The 15,154-nt window shown below is 36.1% G+C and overlaps 1 protein-coding gene across 2 annotated transcripts in view; it reads left to right on the top strand.

Moving 5' to 3' along the window:
• Nucleotides 1-3,651: 3,651 nt before the first annotated feature.
• LOC121318133 (contactin-1-like) overlaps nt 3,652-15,154 on the top strand; it is a 96,218-nt gene continuing 84,715 nt past the window's right edge. Inside the window, exon 1 of one of the 2 annotated variants that reach the window (XM_041254462.1) lies at nt 3,652-3,732. The gene's annotated coding sequence lies outside the window, so the exon portion shown is untranslated. The remainder of the gene's footprint in view (nt 3,733-15,154) is intronic. The other variant, XM_041254464.1, reaches the window with a different exon arrangement.

The following is a 15,154-nucleotide window of genomic DNA, read 5'->3' as shown; positions in this document are numbered from 1 at the left end:
GTTATGAAAAACAAACAGAAAATGATGATGATATTGTATTGGTTGTTTAGGTTTTTAGTTTTTTTTTTTAGTTTTTTTGGTTGTTGCTGTTTAATCATCACATACATGTATATTTAGGCGGCATATCAAGTCCTCACAAGCAGTGTATATACTGTAGGAAGAAGATACTGCACTCTTACCTGAAAGACCTCATTTAAAATGCATCTGTGATTATATCATAGTTGAATGTAATGTAATAGGGTTCTGCTAGTTTCGATCGGGATTCATCTTGAAAATAACTCAATGCAATTAAGAACTGATGGAAAATACATCATTAATAAAAAAAATGAAAGAAAATGGTGGTGGAATCAGCCTTCTATCCTAGCTCACAACCCCAGAATTGTGGAGAACACTCTTTACAAAAGGCTGCAAGCAACCACTTCACATTTTTCAAGACATGTTGCATTTGCCATGAAAGAAAAAGCACGTGCAATACTTGAAATGAAATGAAATCATAATGCTGCTGGCTATAGTTTTTCTTTGGTAATACAAACCTATCACACATAATGTGACAAGCAACATGGACATGCTACAGAAGCCTTCAGTGCTAGACAAGCAATGCCACATGATTTGAAAAGATAAATTGTTGTTTTGTTGAAGGTAATTATGCAGCAGCATTGAGATACTACAGTACAGTGCTCATCTGTGTGGTTCACTTCCTGGAACTGTACAACATTGCTGATTCATCATATTCGCATAGCTGATGCAGTCAAAAGCACCTCCCTGCTGCACACAATTTACATGCTGTTGAACCTGTGTATTGGGATTTTATTCTCTGTGCAGCAGTGGAAACCAATCACTCCGTGGGCACATTTTGATTAGATATACAGTGACGTAGAAGGGTTTTTCTTTTCTTTTTTTAATGAATTGACTGAACAAAATGTGGATCAGCTTTCATGACCAATAGGAATAGTGTTGGAAATAAGAGTACTATTCTCTTCTCATATTGGATATTCAGGTTTGATCAAAAGCTATCTTCAATGCCTTTATGATGTATTTACTGCCCCCTAGTGAAAAAATGACGATTACAACTGAATTTTTATGTGAACACATAAGTAACCTATTAAATACAATGCAATATTTACTTGAAAAACAGAAAAATAGAACACTGTAATTTTGTGAAATGATATTGATTGTACACTGTATACTGGCCAGACACATTTTAAAACCAAAGTGTACTGGTGTCTTTTTAAAACATACAATTTTAGCACAGTGGTGATTTGTGATTTTTATTACAGAACATTTATATTCTTCATGAACATGGCTTTCGGTAAAAGAGCCCTCAGTTTTCTTAAGTTTTTTCCCCCATTGCTTTTAAAGCAGTGCACTATTTTAATAATAACAGAGTTTATGGACGGAGCATATTGCATTAACTTTTTACAAGCTTATTTATTGATGTACTTTTGTAAATTAATGATATTGCTCTCTGTCAGAATGGAAAAATATATTTAAAAAAAAACTGAAATGTGATATTATTCTAGCCATGATTTCAGTAGAATGCAGTACTGGAGAACAGATACTTATCAATTCAGAGATACCAAGATATGTTGTTAGCAGGCTGTTTCTAGTAAGCAACCTCTTCTACCCTAAACACGACAAAGCACTACTTGTTCCAAAATTTGTACTGTATTAAATATACAATCTTTTAAAGTGAAAATAAGAATTTATTGGTCTGCAGTGGTCCAGCCCATGAATGCTACTAAACCAACTTCCAGTCATCATTATCTCCTTAATTAAAAAGAGTGCCACACTACATAAACCACACATGAAACAGAGTTTTTGCTGAGGCCAAATGATTATTAGTTGCATTAATCTAGTTTATATAAAAGTACATGACAAGAATCATGTATTTCACCTTTGGTCTCACATATACAGTATTGTACTGGCTTTCTGGTGCTCATACACTAGACATTACTAGAAGGCTGATTTATCTGTGGTGCATTAGTGTTTTAAGGCATTGACTCCCAGAGGGAAGACCTGTCTGCTCTCATTGACAAGGTATTCTAATTTTAGATGTTTTTCCACTTGTCTCTTTTCAAGGCAGGGGCCATATCGGATGTAGTAACTGGAAAGGATGGTGGATATCAATCTTAAAATACACACTGCAGAAGGTAAAGTGCATTGTGGGGGAGTTCTAAGCGTCTCGACTACTATAACATATTCGTTCTTATGTATGGTCTCTTTAGTAAACTCCTAAGCTCTTCACTGGCAGGTGGTGAGGTCAGGGTTGTATGGTGGCAACCCATATGGGTCCCTCTACTGCAGTCTCAGTTTCTGTGCAGTATATCTTGATGTTTCAGTTAACGCTGTTTCTTTCCCAACTATTTATTTAGCAAATACCTTGATGTAATATCATTGTCAGATATTTGCTTGGCTGTTTCTTCAATTGTATCGCTTGCTTAATGCATTTCGTAACCTAGTCTCCATCACATTGCTTAGGAGCTGAACTGAAAAACTAGACATCTGCTGTGTCAGTATCTACTACCTGTGTCCCATGGCCAGCCAACTAATTTTCTTGTATTAGTTTTTACTTAAGCGGATAGCATGACATGTTTGATTTGTCTGCTCTATACGTTTTCTGGTAAGCATATAGGGGGTACAGTTTTGTTCAATGGCTTTCAGCACCCCCACTGTAAAAAGTGTTCCAGCGCCACTGTTTCTGACCACAGGGGAATGTTGTCTGGAAACTCAATAAGCACTTTGCAGAGAAGAAAATCACTTACATTTTCCAATACCTGCTCTATAAGCACTTGACCTTTATCTGGTACACTTCTTGTATCTTGGACTGATCCTAATTTTATTTTTCTTCTAAAAAGAGCCAAGAGTGAAGGGGGATATTTCAAGGCTGCCCTTTCTGCTGCATTGCACAATGCTTCACTTATGAGATATTTTGCAAGTAAATGCATTACTACTACAGTATCAGCTTTTACTTCATCTGTGTACTTTGAAATATTGTACAAGTCACTTACAGTAATTAACCAGTGAGGGTAACAGGCAACATGTTACAGTCCTCAAGCACTATTGTAATATAGAACATTTGTTATTTTAATTATAATCATTATACATTACGTTATGTATTATTTTTTTAACATTTAACACACACACAATTTACTGAACATTGTTTAAAACCTAGCACAGCTTTAGTTTGCTTAATAATAATTACGATTAATATAACCATGTTCTTATTTTCATTGGTATTATAACAACTCGCTCAGCCCACCGTATCATATATGGCGCAGACAGTTTTCCATTTCTGCGGATTTACCGGCTAAACCCCCGTCCCCGTGAAGTGGTATCAGACGCCACCGCTTCCTATAGTCGCCCAAGGGGTTTTGGGTTTGGTGAGTATTACTGTCAGTAATACTTAACAATCTCTTCCTCTCGCACGATGCCGTGTCTCACTTTGGGCAAGGCAACAGACATTTGTTGTGTGATCCTTGAATCCAGTGCAATATTTTACTGCAGACTCACTGCAACTATAAGCATCCCAGCCCAACCCAGTACAGTTGGAATGACATCCTTTTTGTCCAATAGCAACCCAAACCGCGTTACTTTTTCACGTCAAACATCACCAGTATCCAATAGCATAATAGTAAAAGGTCCCTCCCGTCAGTTCGGCTTGGTTGACTGGCAGTGCGGCGGACACAGGTGTGCTTTGCTGAGATTGCACAGATCGACGGTTCTCTGTTGCAGGTAAGAAAATACGGGCATGCGAAAAATAGAACCCAGACAGTTTAATTAGCGGTGGTAGCAAATGTGCACACATGTGAACTGTAAAGCGGCCATGCAACAACTACCGCAATGCAGAAACATGTTAGCGGGTTTCTCCAGAAAGCCTATATAATGTAGATACTAATAGTCGGTTCTTTAAACGAAAAACAAAACAAAAAAAATCGTTGCATTTGTGCACAGGATTCATTGGAATGTTTTTACATTACAGGGCTATTGGTATTTTCTTCATTTTTTGCTTTTTTGTTTTAATTTTTTTTTTTTTTTTTTTTTTTTTTTTTGTAATACAGTATTGCCATACGAACATATTGCACAGATGCTGTTACATTAATCCTGTACTAGACTGTACTGGTACTAGCATGCGGAAATAAACATCAACTATGACATTACTGTTAATGCAATTATTATTATTATTATTATTATTATTATTAATAATAATAATAATAATAATAATAATAATAATAATAATAATAATTGCACTGCAGCTGTTGTTAAAGATAAAAAGATTATATTGGCTAATATTGTTTTGCCAGAAAATAAGGAACAGAAAGGGCGTTTGTGATTCACAAGCACAACGCACTAACAGGAGTGTATTAATAATTAAAATATCAGATTATGCAGCGAATGATCGTTTAATAAGCAATGGTAGCAATTTATAACACCTTGCTGAACAAAATGTGGAAACCTGATTGTCAATGACGTTTTCCAAACAATTGCACCAATATTCGCTATTGAATGATCAGGATTAGGGACTGGGTGCTTTGAGATGGTGGAATGAGAAACGCGCAGCTCCAGACACGTATACCTGCAGTTTCTGCATTCTCACAGTATTTTACTAGTACACTGTTCTTTATTAGACGGTGCGTTCTCCATAGTTACTGTATTGCCCGCTTGAATTGGTATCTGTCTATAGCTCTTATCTTCATGAGGATGAATATCATTTCCTAATACAGTATTTTAAAACATCGGAAACCCACATGCTGTAGTGTTACGGATTCACATAAAACATTGTATGCTAAGTACTCAGGTGCTTTGTGAGTTGACTTACAGAATCTGTTCAACATCCACCTGATGCTTCTGTGTGTGGCGCGTTCCTAAGCCTTCATATGAAGTTATTTTACTCACTTGATCATGCATCCCATTTCACCACCAGTAGCCAAGGGCCACTGTGTACACATTGAGTCTCTTATTTGAGACTTTCATAGCCGTTAACTAGCAAAGTTTGCTTGAGAAGGTCTTGGAAAGTGATTTTTACTGCAGTTAATGCACCCTGAAGGCCTGTGGTTTAATACATTTTTCTTATTATTAAAATGCATTTGTACACATGTGTGTGACAAGTTCACTGCCTGTGTGTAAGTACAGTACATGTTCAAAAGATTTTTGGTAAAAACATTCGTTTGTTATTCTGACAGAATATGAATGTATTCCAGACCTGAGTTAAACATGGAACCAGCAGGATTTCTGGCTGCAGTGGCTGGAGAATAGACTGGCATAGAAACTCAGTTTCTCATTTATATGAATCTGATGAGAGATGCTTTAAAAAAAAAAAAAGAAGTATATTAAAAACGCACCCCATTATTGTCCATACAAACAACATGATAGGACACTGTTTTAATTAAAATAATGGAAGTTGTTGATAAAATGTGGATAAAACAGGTATTCACTAGTATTGTTACAGTTGAATACAAGCTTATTGAGTAGCTATGGAGAAGGTGGTACTCACAATTATAATTGTCGTGTTTGTGATAGAACATGGAAAATAATGGTGCACATATGAAATGTTGGGTACATGCATTTTATTTTATTCTTGTATTTTAAACGTAATCTTGTAATATGTGGGATTTTCATAGCTTGTAATCAGAAGTGGAAAAAAAATAATAACACAAAAAAAAGTTTTTGGCATTTCTCCAAATAGGGAGGCTCTCATTGAGAAGTTCAGTATTCCTCAATATTCTTCTTCTCCACTGAGTCCGGAAGAAAAGTGCTTGTGATCCCACCTGACCTTATGGGTTACCATGGGCAGGATAGCTTGGTATTCCTATGATTTGTTGGTGGTTTGTTTTCCACTGAAAATATCTGATTTTTCAGGAAACAACTTTAAAGACAGTTGGTGGCACTGAAAGTGTTTAACAAATGCACGATTGTTATCAGTCAGCCAGCACAATTTACAGATATATTACTAAATGACCTTTTTGAAGTCAAGACAGCAAATTCAGTGAACTGTAGGCTATGTGATAACAGAGATATCCAGGCTGGCTCTTTTGTACAGTGAAAAGATCTGGATTGGCAAGTGCTAAGTACTGAGCCAAGCTCGTGCCCAATTGTTTTCATCGCCCTGTTAATACCCACATTTGCATTGAAAACAGTAATAAAATAAAATGTGTTTGTTTTATTTTTATTAAGGATTAAATGCAATTGTGACAGCGTGTCAAGTGCTGTGAATGTTTTTGTAATTTAGTAAAAAGTAAAACAAGAGAATCTTCCAGAACGTGCTGTAATGAAACAGTTAATCTCCTCTGCTCACCATGGAATATGTTATTTACACTTTGACAGGAGTTCAGGGAAACGTATAGGATTCCAGTTTATTTAAAATGTGTTTGTCAGTGACTCAGGGAATCATTTAATCCACCTTGTGAGATTAGTGTCAAGCATGGCTGCCATTCTGACAGCAGCATAATTAAGTGAATGATATCAGAGTGCAACAGATAGTGATTTCCATGGTGAAAATACATTCCCAGAAGTAGCTTGACTTTCATGTTTACCAAATCAGTCTGTCTGCAGTTGTTTCTCTTTTTAATCATTTATGAGCTTCAGTTCAATATATATATATATATATATCCCACTTAATACAAATATACCATGCCTCAGGATGCAATTTAAATTAGTTTCCTTACATCTTTATTCAAACAATAATGTGCCCATTGTTCTGCAGTTTAAATTTTACTGAAAAAAACAACTAGTATGGAGGCTTCTGGGAATTGGGGTCCTTGCGCTTTGGCTGTCCTTTACAGTAACCAATCTCTGCTTTTTCCATGTATTCATCCTGTGATTCCTCTTCGGAGTGAAAGACTAAAAAATGTAAGAGAGATTTGGCATAGTTGTTGTTCAATAACAACTACAAAAAATAACATTACAAAATAAACTACACATTATCCATAATGTGTGGGTCTTTCATGAAGGAAACTGAGACCCTAAAGTAATTTTATTGATTTATTAGAATTTGTTCTATGTCCTCCAGGACTTAGCCATTATGATAAATGAAATTGATGATGAAACTCTCTTATGATTTGACCATCAATAAGCATTAATATGATGTTTCACTACAAACTCCTGACTGTGTGAGTCTAGCAACATTACTTATGTATACAGCTTATATTTTTGATTTTAAGCCGATAAGACATCCTTGATACAAACAAAAATGAAATCGGTGTAGAGCAAATAAACACAGGAAAAATACTGGCAATGGTTACTCAATTCACGCTGACTATACCCCTTTTCCCATTAAAAAAAACCCCAAAACCTGCTACAAAAAAAACAAAAACTACCTTTCCTAGTGCAGTCTTGTATCTATCATTGATTTGATCTGAATACTTAAACCCACCCCAGCTACTGAGTGGCAGCAAATTCCTACATTTCTATTGGAGACTCTGCTTACGAGACTTGAAACGAAATCACAATTAGGAACAGCGACTTGTTTGCAGGATTTAACGCTATATTACCTTTAATTAGGTAAGATTTCAAATATTGCAAATTGTGGCGAAATGTAAAAAAATGCCTAGACACACAAAAACCATTACAAATTGATACTGATTAAGTTGTTAGCACTGATAAGTGTACTTTTTTAAAAGCTCATTCTAATTTAATAAGCTGTTTAGGGTGGTGTTTATATCAGAGCAAACACAAGGCAACTTCACTGTACCACGTAATTGCAGGTCCTCAGGGTTCCTGCTGAACACCACAGGTACTTCCAGTCAAGGTTTTTTTTAGCCAGCATGTGAGATTAGAGATTGTGACTGATTTGATTATTAGTCTCGCCCGCTACCCTTGTGGTCGTTGTCTCTTTGGTTAGTTAATTGCTGCTGTTAATGAGATGCAATGGCTCTGATTTTTTATTTATTTTTTTTACAGGGAAGTTGGCAAAGATGTTGAAAGTGATACAAATAATCAGTGGTTAAAGTCCAGGGCTTGTAACCAGAAGGTTGCCGGTTCAAATCCCACCCCTGCCACCGACTGACTCACTGTGTGACCCTGAGCAAGTCATTTAACCCTCTTGTGCTCCATCCTGTGGATGAGATGTTAAATCAGTGTCCTGCATATAATGCACGGTTCACAGCCTACCTCTGTAAAGTGCTTTGTGATGGTGGTCCACTGTGAAAGGTGCTATATAAAATAAATATATTATTATCTAGTCTTTAGTTTTGCATTGATGATGCAAAAAGCCCTTGTGGCTGCTGTTTGCCATTGCACTATATACAATACCAGTGAACATTTTTACTGTAGTCTTTCAAGCCTTGGATTTAAAGGACTTTACCATGTATTAAATAATTACCATATATTTACTACCATATATTTCATATGACCTGCATCCAGTGACTAAATTATTAATGATTCAGGAAGTCAAGAGATCTGAGTTCAATCCAGTTTAGTAGCACATGACCTGTTATGAAAACATTCATTTTAAAAACAAGAAAGAAAACAAAGTACTGATTAGAGGAGAAACCTCAAAATGGAGCGAGATAACCAGTGGAGTACCACAGGGATCAGTATTAGGTCCTCTGCTCTTCATAATCTACATTAATAATTTAGATTCTTTGTATACAGTAGTAAGCAAACTTGTTAAATTTGCAGACGACACAAAAGTAGGAGGAGTGGCAAACACCGTTGCAGCAGTAAAGGCCATTCAAAATCATCTAGACAGCATTCTGAATTGGACAAGTGTAAGGTACTGCATGCAGGCGTACAAATGTCCATTATAAATATCATAAGGGAGTTTCACAAAGACGGCCAGAGTGGGTGGCGTCAGACCAGAGCCAGGAAATAAACAACAAGAGAGGTGGAGTTTGGTGGAGCTGAGCGAATGGTCTCGCTCAGCATTTAATAAGGGAACAGACAGTCAGGAAATAAAAAGGTTGCAACAAACAAAAACACAGGACACGGCACTTTCGCCAAAACAAATAGACAAACAAAACGGACTACACAGACAAACACGGTGAGCTTCTATTTTTCTTACAGTTATCACAATTACCTCAGTCTCCAATCCCGTTCTCCACTCACCGAACACACAACCCTGAGTGGGTGAAAACGTGCAGCTTTTATGCAACTGTACTGAGACTACATTAGCAATCAATCGTTCAATTGGAGTCGCAGTACAACTGCACGTGAATTAATAAAGTGCAATTCCCCGTGCTCACATATTATTACATTTTACTTGCACGTGAATTGATGTGCAATCCTTGTGCCTAAATACAAATATACATTTTAAACACTTGTGTTACACAGACCCGTTTATATCCCGTGTACCAATGACTATACACCAACATTAACACACGACATATAATACACACAGGGGTGGGCACTTTGCCACAGGGAGACACTGAAATTGAAGAAGGAATCTATGAAAAAGATCTAGGAATTTGTGTTGACTCGGAAATGTCTTCATTTAGACAATGTGGGGAAGATATACAAAAAGGCCAACAACATGCTTGGGTATTTAGTAAAAATTGCTGAATTTAAATCAAAGGAAGTCATGTTAAAACTTTACAATTCATCAGTAAGACCTCATCTAGAATATTGTGTTCATTTCTGGTCACCTCGCTACAAAAAGGATCTTGCTGCTCTAGAAAGAGTGCAAAGAAGAGCGACCAGAATTATTCCGGGTTTAAAAGGCATCTCATATGCAGATAGGCCAAAGTAATTTAATCTATTCATTCTTGAACAAAGAATGCAGCAATCTGATTCAAGCATTCAAAATTCTTAAAGGTATTGATAATGTCGACCCAAGGGACTTTTTCGACCTGAAAAAAGAAACAAGGACCAGGGGTCACAAATGGAGATTAGATAAAGGGGCATTCAGAACAGAAAATAGGAAGCACTTTTGTACACAAAGAATTATGAGGGTCTGTCTGGAACCAACTCCCCAGTAATGTTGTTGAAGCTGACACCCTGTGATCCTTCAAGAAGCTGCTTGATGAGATTCTGGGATCAATAAGCTATTAACAGCAAAACAAGCAAGATGGGCCGAATGGCCTCCTCTCGTTTGTAACCTTTCTTAAGAACAGTCCAGAAAGTTAACAGCTTTAAGTCATCAACATGCAACCTACTATTTTCCTAATTAAATGATCTAACACCAGGGCAAGATTCTTCTCATGGCTGTTATTGCCATCCTATAGCCTGAAAGAGGCTTCGGTTTGCTAAGTGTTGGCGGCCTAATCAAGTGTCCACATAAGAAAAGTGCACATTAGCACATTTAGACTTGTCTGTCTCATTGACTTCAGAGGCCAATGACTGTATGACCATGGAGGCTGATCTGCCCTCTGAATTTCTAGAGGGGTGGCCCCTTAGAACAGCAGTGAAGCATTATGATTTGGAGTACATAGGAGCTTGCATTGATGCCATTGCCACAAGAGGACTTTAGTCAACTCTGAATTGTTCCAAAAAACAAAGCAAAAAACAATTTTAGTAAGTCTTTCTTAATATAAGATTGAGTATAATTATTTTGTTAGCTCTATGTATATCAATAGCACAGGCTTGCACTGATATGGATTTCTGATTTCCCTTTGTTTAGCTTGATAATAAATCATTTTGAATGACTTATGGAAATGGTCACTTGCCTGTCCTGTGATCTTTAGTAGGGTGAAGTTAGCATTTGTCTGTTGCGAGTTTTAGCATTTACCAAGATGCTTACATAGCTTTGGTGTTTGAAAAATCATTCCAGGTCCTTAATAAATGATGACGATAAAAAGGACATTACTTTATATAAAGGCTCTATGAAGACAATTGAATCCAGAACATTTGGCAACCACTGTCCATGTTAATGGCTCAGACTGGCATATGGCCACATCTTTTAAGATTTAATTTGTGAATGTCTTTTGTAGACTTTTTTTTCAAAGAATGTGATTACTCTGCTCTTTTGATAGCAGGTAGCAGGTTGCAGGTAAAGGATCACATTTTTGATTTTTTTTTTTTTTTTTTTTTTTTTTTTTTTTTCCCAAGCAAGCAAATTTGCATTTGATAATGAAACCACGTAATTGTGATTGGCAGGTCTGGCATTTTCAAGCAGTGGTGATAAATTTCCCTTTTATGAAGCTTGTTTACATGGTCAAACCATTTATTGTTAAGTTATACTACATTGCCAACTGTAATGACACGCAATGTTAAACCTGAGAGGAACACACACACACACACACACACACACACGAACGAAGGTCATTCTTCAAAAGACGCAGTGTGACAAACTTATATGCGGAAGGGCTCCTCCTAATATGAACACATTACTTCTTATGTTTCAATCTTCCTGCTGACTAGAAAAGTAAAGAGCGCTCACTCGAGCACACCAGAACTTTGAATTCAGTGCTTGTAATGCTGTTTCTTTTAAGAGCAAGCCAAGTTTCCATCTTTTGAAATGCAGTTCTCTTCATACTTCAGCCTTTGTTAACTCAAGAAGGATAATTAAGCAGCTATTTGGTTGGAAGAATTGCACATAAATCATAGTATGTCTTACATTTAGCCTTCTTACAGCATGCCTTCTGTCCTTGATACAACTGATAGTATCAATGCCTAAACATTAATACTGAACAGCAGTGTAAGACATTTTTAGTTAGTAGTTCTGTAGAAGGTAGTTCTTTCTTTCTTTCACAATTTTCTGCCTTGTAAAAAAGCTGTAGATGCAAGTATGTGAGAGATATCAAGTGAAAGACGTTGGGTATTATTGTGCATACAAGATACCAGTTTTTAATTAAGCAAAACATACTGAAGCATTATTCAAATGAAGTACAATACCCTTGTTCATGTTTTTAACCTTCCCACATTTCTCTCCAACTGAACCAACACTAAACCCTGGATCCATCTTTCTCAATGCGAGGTGCTTCACAGCATCAGTCTTGTTTTGTTCATGTAATCTATGGAGTATGGAGCACCATTTGTGCCAAAACTATCCAGCCGTTAGTTTGTTTTAAGTGAGGCTGGATTTTCATTGGTTGAAATATTAGTGTGTGCTCCCATTGGCTAGAAAGGTTGCAGTGTTTTCGGCACAGTGCGAGATTGACAGTTTGAAGTTGTCTGGTTGTTGGGAAGTTCGTCTGGTTGATTGGAAATTTGCAGGTCCGTACAGCCTTTCGTATTAATGAATTGACAAATTAATGAATGAATTATTAGATGAATTAACAAATACGTTGATGAATTACTGTATGAACTGACAAATTTATGGACGAATTGCTGGAAAAACTGACAAATTGACGAATTGACAAACAAATTGACAAAGTCACAAACTGACAAACGAATTGACAAACAAATTGACAAACTAACAGCTGTATAGTTTTGGCACAAATGGAGCACCATAATGGAGTTCTGAGTCACCCACTCAAGAGAGCATGAGAGATTTACACTTTGAATTGTGCAGAGGAGGTGATCCCAAGGGACTTTCTTATCAGTCCTCTTTGTATTTCAATGTATTATGCCTTTCATTTCAATTCTGTTTTCCTCTATTACATGTTTACTGAAATGAAACTCACATCTGACTGGGTTTTTTTTCTCCCTTCCAACAACAGATTTAAAAATTACAGCTCCCACCAAAGTTGTTTGTGATTTTCTTCTTCTTATCATGTTGTAATAAAGTTAGAAGTCAATTTTCTATTATGATGTTTCCAGAAATAAATATAAATGCAAATATACTAGGGTGGTATATGAAGAGTGATTAATCCATCACTCTCGTTTAGCCTTCGGTCTGCAATGTAACAGATTGATTCTGTTATAAAATACTATATATAACCATTCACATGCATTTTCCAACTGTTTTTTTTTTGTTTGTTTTGGTACAGTAGCACTGTATTGCTTGTTATTAAATCATCAGTCCCAAGATAATTCAGTCATGTTTGTATATTTTCATTTTGATAACATAAACAATTGATTCAGTAAGGAGGTACATTTGGTATTTGAATAGCAAAAAAAAAAATGTAGTTTGATTGAAATATGTGGTTAATTCAAACATACAATTCTAATTGGTGGTTTTCGCTGTAACTGTGTAGATGCATATTACTTATACAGACACACTTTCCTTTCATGAATGCAACTCTACAAGTATGTCTTTCTGTATTGTAGTGCAATAGATGTATAACCCTTGAAAATCAACACAACTAAAAAGATTGAGGTATTGAATCAGTCAAAGATCAGTCTGTATACACTGCAGACTACAAAACGCAATCAATGCTCAATTTGTTCACACCAGTTGAGTCTGCTTCTGATTTCTAAATGCCCATGGCAGTTTGATTATGGTTAGTGACAGAACATTTTATGTTATCCACGCTACATTTGTCACAAGAACAGCTTCAAATTTGCCTGAGCAAAATGAAAAGTTTCTTTCTGTTCTACTGACTCACAGCTCCATGACAGTACTGAAGCAAAACATGTTTACTTTCACATAATATCTGGGCCATTCTGAAAATTGTTTTTTTTTTTTAAATTGAGATTCACACCCCTAGATTACTCATTAGATTCCAGAGATATTATGGGGGTGTCTGTCGGTCAGTACATTTGTCCAACTGTGGGTCCCTTTGTGTGTACATTTATTTCAATACTGTACATCAGTCATTTTAATATACTAATATACCATGATACTAACACCGTATTTGTTTATCTGCTGACACCTAGGTCTTAACCACCCAGCTGTTTATCCCACTATTTCCACGTGGAGCCATGCAAGTCCAAATATGTCACTCCTGTGAGAATAGCATGCAGGCGGTTATGTGTGCATCTGCAAAGTCACGTCTTTTTAACTTGGTTCAGTTTTGTTTTTTGTTTTTAACTGGCAGATGGCAGCGATCCCTAAAATGTGCTTGACAGACCGGGTCATCTGTATACACACAGCTGAGAGTGTATCTAGAGTGTATCTAGAGAGAATAAAACAAGGAGATTTCTTTATTTATTTGTTGGTGTTACAGTTTCTAAGGAAGCCTTGTCAGGTTTGGTACTGGTCAAAACAACCTTTTTATTTATTGTATCTTGACTTCACAGATAGTAATTAATATAACAGTGCTATACACCATGATGAAGATACTGATTGAATATTGCGACACAAGTTTTAGGATGTATATGTGCTAGATAAAGACATTAGCATTGATGAGGGTTTGAAGTGCGTCTGCTTTGAAATCTATCACACAAAAAATTATTTCTAGTGATATGCCTGCACAAGTATTATAATGTTATTATAATGCTGCCATTGCAAAAATATATGTTTTATTTATACTTTAATGCTGCCATTGGGGAAAAAAAAATGTAATGTTGTGATCTATATTATAATGCTACAAATGTAAGCATATTGTTTTGTTTTTTTAAGTTTTGTTGAAATACTGTATGTCCGTTTATCATAATCACAATAAAAAAATGTGTATTTAAGAAAATATAGCAAAAATTGGTTTGAAAACTGTCCAATTTGCCTATTTGAGGGCTGAGAATGAAACATCTGGAACATGAAACATGGAAATTGCCAAAATAAATGGGCAGCTGGGTGGTTAAATACCAACTATCCAATTTTCATTAACCAATTCAAGTCTTATTCTATGCTAATTTGTAAACTGTTGATGTACATGTTGATATGGTCATCAACTATTTTGTGATATTCATAGCTAAAATGTTTACAGCCATGACAGGGGATGTATGACACACTGAGCACTTTGTTAACAATCCACATCGTCTTAATAATAAATTGTTAATTCAGAGTTAAAAAGAATGGAGTTTTTGGTCCACTCTGTCACATTTTCATGCTTAGAAGTGTTCAATAAAATTATAATACGGCTCTAATATTCATTGTGATTTGTTTGGATGTCATCAACAAGCAGAGATTTGTAGAGTACTTCAATTTAAATTAATGAAATACCAACAAAATAGTGTAAAAACAACAATCAGTGTATCCAACGAGATATCTCTCTGTGTCATGCAAATATTGGCATTACTGGAGAAACGGCATACAATGCATGTGTGTCCTTGTCTATGCACCATCTGTGGTAATCATATCCTCACATTCACTGTGAAATTATGCAGTCATCACAGTATGCAATTATCATTGAATCAAATTTGATAGGGATGTGTTATAAGGTCACTAATTGTTCAGGTGACAGAAGCAGCTGCTGGACATAGATGTCATTTCTTAGTTAATGTATTGGGAGAGGGGCAA

The sequence above is a fragment of the Polyodon spathula genome, chromosome 7 (genome assembly GCF_017654505.1).
Source record: "Polyodon spathula isolate WHYD16114869_AA chromosome 7, ASM1765450v1, whole genome shotgun sequence".
NCBI lineage: Eukaryota > Metazoa > Chordata > Actinopteri > Acipenseriformes > Polyodontidae > Polyodon > Polyodon spathula.
This window is presented reverse-complemented; position numbering and strand designations above follow the sequence as displayed.